The sequence below is a fragment of the Vicugna pacos genome, unplaced genomic scaffold (assembly GCF_048564905.1).
Source record: "Vicugna pacos unplaced genomic scaffold, VicPac4 scaffold_485, whole genome shotgun sequence".
Lineage (NCBI taxonomy): Eukaryota > Metazoa > Chordata > Mammalia > Artiodactyla > Camelidae > Vicugna > Vicugna pacos.
Window position 1 is genome coordinate 1 of NW_027329162.1, and position 4,834 is coordinate 4,834.

Consider the following 4,834-nt stretch of genomic DNA (forward strand, 5'->3'; position numbering starts at 1 on the left):
TACTTAAGTCCATCCTCCTCAATTTATCAATTTACTGATAAATTTATTCATTCAGTTTTGACACAGACTGTGGCTTTTCAAAAGTGAATCTTAATTACAAAGGTAGACATATTTGTTATAAAACAAGTTCAACAACCCAGATGAGGATGGAGCACCACCCCACCCTCCTGCTTCCAATGGGCATGCCACTGAAGTAACCAGTGCTCACAGTTCAGTCTGTAGCCTTCCACACTTGTCTCTATCATCTTGTATAATGCGCATGCCAATATATTCTACACAGTAGGTAGACTCTGCCCCCACATTATTTTTACTAAGTGTAATCAATTCTGCAGATTTCACTTTGACTTGGGATTTTTTTCCATTCACTTATAATAGTATCAGGGAGTTTCTTCCAAACAAAAGCACAGATATCTAAATCATTCTTTTTATAATTAGCTGCATAATGATTCATAGGAAGAAGATTTGCTTCTCCTGAAACAAAATCAGACTGTATCCTTTTATCCCCCCTATAAATCATGTTGCAAAACTTGTGTCCAGTATTTATATTTCTATAGCATAAATTTCTGAATGTAAGATAGCTAGGTCAAAGATCAAGTGCATTTTACTAGAAATCATCAAATTAGTTTCTGAAAATGTACCCACTATAGCGAAGTGTAGAATACCCAAATGGTGACCTTACCAGCATTGCAACCTAATCAGCTTAATGTTCGCCAATCTGATAGATGGAAAAACAAACAAAAACAAAACAGATTGCATTTTCATTTCATTTACTTAAGCAACTGAGAAGTTGAGCAATTTTTGTATATATTTATGCTTTTGGCCATTTGTATTTCCAGTTATGTCATTGCCCATTCATTTGTTGGTTAATTTCTCTACTGTGTTTCATATATATGTATATACATGTTCCAACATTTTCCTGTTGGGACACTAACTCATTGTAAGTCACTTGTTCTACAGCTGTTCTCTCACTTTCCATAGTTCAGCTTTTATCAAGGTCTATCATTTATGGTCTTTTATGGATGGACTTTGTTGATCTTTCTCTTACAATGTTTGCTTTTCTGGGTTGGAATAAAATGTCTTCTCACCTGTAAGAAGATACAAATTTTCTCCTGGACTTTCTTCTGGCATCTCTTACATTTCTACTTTCAACATGTATGTAAAATATTTTATATTCCTCAACATTTTGCAAAGGAGCAGACTGAAGAAGAACAATATAAACAATATGTCTAGTATATGAATGATCTTGAAAACAGCAGACCAAGGAAATAAGGGGAATGTCTCATTCTCAGTACTGTCTTCTCTTGACCACACATAACTGAATTAACAAGAGTGGTGCAGCACAATTAGAATTCTATTTTATCTATTAAAAATTCTTTTTTCCTTTCAAACTTCCTACTGAATGCATCTTTCACCTCCTTGTTCCTCAAGCTGTAGATGAGGGGGTTCAACATGGGGGCTACCACAATATAAAACAGAGAAATTAATTTATTGATATTTAGAGAGGAACTTGAACTAGGTTGGACACAGGTGAAGAAAAGAATCACACATAGGATGGAGACAACTGCCAGGTGAGAAGAACAAGTAGAGAAGGCTTTCCTCCTCCCATCAGCAGTCTGGATCCTCAGCATGGCCACCAGGATGCAAACATAGGAGACAATGATGATTCTCAGGCCACTGAGAACTCCTATGGCTCCTGCAAAGATGAAAAGCACCAACTTATTGATCCAGGTGTCTGCACACGCCAGGGAAAGCAGTGGTGAAATATCACAGAAAAAGTGATTGATGATATTTGGACCACAGAAGGGTAAGCAAAACATGTGAATTGTGTGCATCATGGTGCTTAGAAGACCCACAGCATAAGGGCCCAGAACCAGCTGCACGCAGACCCTCTGGGACATAATGAGGGTGTACAGCAAGGGCTTGCAGATGGCCACATACCGATCATATGCCATGGAAGCCAAGAGAAAACACTCAGTTTCCACAAAAAGACCAAAGAACCACATCTGTGCAGCACAACCCATGAAAGAGATGACTGTTTTTCTACAAAGATATCACACAGCATCTTGGGGGCAATGGAAGAAGAGGAAAACATGCCTACAAAGGACAAGTGGCTGAGAAAGAAGTACATAGGCATGTGGAGTCTGGGATCGATCCATAGGAGAGTGATCATCCCCAAATTACGCTCCAGGGTGACAAGGCAGACAAAGAGAAAACTAACAAATAGTACCATCTGCAGGTGGAGATGATCTGTGAGGCACAAGAAAAGGAATTCAATCACTGCTGTCTGATTCTTATTTTCCATTGGTCATCTGTAATTTGTTAATAAGAAAGAGAAACATTTTATTAGTTTAAAATATATCATTAAGAGTAACAAATAATATTTTAATTCAATGACAGAATATCTTAAACAGACTTGTTACAGAAAAGTATTGAAGTAATGTCAAACTGGAAGATAATATTCCTAGATACTAGTTCAGGACAGTTGATACAAAGATCCTATGTCAACTTGGATATTCACCCTTGACCTCTGCTCTCTCCCATCAAGAGTCCAACTCTATTATCCAAAACTCCTTCAAGTTCTAAGCTTGTACATGAACTGTTCCCCAAGTTTCATATTACTGTATGATGGGATTAAAAAAAAAACAGATGGAAGACCTTACTGGGAATATTGTAAAACTAATGATATTCAGATCCTAATATATGACATCTGGGAAAGACTAACCAGAGGAGTTCTTGATCTTACAGCATGATCAGTACCATTGTAATACTGTTAAGACACAATTCACATGTGTGTTTTTCAGTTTGTTCCCTACTTTCAGTTGTAAAAAGATGTGGAAATGATAACACACACAAATGACAGAGGTTACTCATATAAAATGATATGCTGTCACAGAGGGAATGGGGAGGCTGTGCCTGTAAGATGAAGTGATCTGGTAAATGTTGGACAGCAACACATCATGGAAATTGTGTACAAAACTAAGCACCCTTTGCACCAAAATCACATGGAATTACTTTATGTGATTGCCCATATTTCATATAAACTAATTTTAGGGCACTTATCCTGAAATCTGTCAGGCAATATCAATTATAGTAATAATATATGTAAAATGTCAAATGCATAACAGTTTATGAAGAGAACACATTCAAAAATATGTTATTTCTGACTCACTAGCAAGGAAGAAAAAAAAATCAACTGTTTTAAATTCCTAAGGGAAGATCACTATGTAGGATACTTTTTGTGAAAAAAAAAAAAACACTTTCAAACAACATTTATTACCACTGAAATTAATGTCTTCTTTCAGTAAAATAGAAGCAATATATTACTCTTAAGTCCGACAAAGACAAATATCTTATGGTATCCCTTATATTTGGAATCTGAAAAATGATACAAATTAACTTATTCATAAGACAGAAATAAACTCACAGATACAGAAAACAGATAGTTACCAAAGGGGGAAATGGGAGGAGGAATTAAATTAGGAATTTGGGATCAACAGCTACACAGTACTACATATAAAAGAGATAAACCACAAGGATCTTCTGTACAGCACAGGGCACTGTATTCAATACCTTGTAATTACCTATAATAGAAAGGATCTGTAAGAGGAGAACATATATGTAACGGAATCACATTGCTGTACACCTGAAACACTGTAAATAACTATACTTCAATTTAAAAAATTTAAATCAATATACCAATCTTGAATTATATAGTAATTATATGTGGAGCTCAGTCTATGAAAAAATTAGTGAATATATCTATTTGATTTATGATATTTATCATTATCATGATCATTTGCTTAATGCTACATGGAGTATATTTTAAGCACAAAGAAAATTCTAGGCTTAGATATGAAGCCTTTTCCATTGCATGAATGTTTTCCTTTTTATCCATCCAAATATGCCAGTATAGTTGTGTGGAGATAGTGGGTTGAACAGACTGCTTCTGGTCTTTCGTTAAACCACTATTTACTTATTTAAATGTAAGTTATTTTCAGTCTTCTATTTTTAAAAATGCAGGATTATCTCTATGTTACTTTCACAGCTAACATTCTATGACCTTAGAATTCTTTATGGACATCACAGTATCTCTATCTCAAAAAGAAATAAACAAGAAAATCAGTTCAGAAAAAAATCACTGAAAAGACCAGTTATTTACTCTCATAAGGATGTGAAAAAATGCCAGTCTGCTGTCTTTAGAGAACCTGGGCTGGGGAGGGGGATAATACATTCCTAAAGTGCAAACTCATCCTGTTGCTTCTCCACCATATTTCAAAAACTTCAGTGTCCAAAATGCATTGTCTTCACTTCTCTAAGAATATCCTTTGTGTATCTCCATTAATTGCTTCAAGGGACGTAACCATTTTCTAGAAATAAGGATGGAATTTTCAACTTCCCTCATTGTGACAAACTTTTTTAAGAATATTTCTTAGATTTTCTAGATACTTGGCAAAGAAGACAAATCCCTCATCTTGAACATCTTGGCAGTTAAGAGATACTCTTTGACCTGCACATTGATTCACATGTTGTACAGAATAAGGGAATTTTTCTTTTGGAGTTTTCAAAGATTTAGAGCCAGGTCCCCAAAGAACTAAAAGCTCAAGAGCTTATACCTAGAGGGACAAAGTTAACATAGTCTCAGTGGCATTTGGACCAAGTGTTATTTACCAACTGTATCTATTCTCAAAGAGAAAACTGCTAAGAAAACAACATGTTTTTTCCCATTTTAGGATCCTCCACCAACAAAAGAGAGCTCTCTTTCCTATGAGTGGGGAGTGATACGTTGAGAACCCAGCACCAACTTGGCGGACGTAGCTTGCTGCCTAGTTTCTGG

At 35.7% G+C, this 4,834-nt stretch overlaps 1 pseudogene; it reads right to left on the bottom strand.

Moving 5' to 3' along the window:
* Positions 1-1,343: 1,343 nt before the first annotated feature.
* LOC140695591 (olfactory receptor 5G3-like) lies at positions 1,344-2,302 on the bottom strand (annotated as a pseudogene).
* Between the last annotated feature and the right edge of the window lie 2,532 nt (positions 2,303-4,834).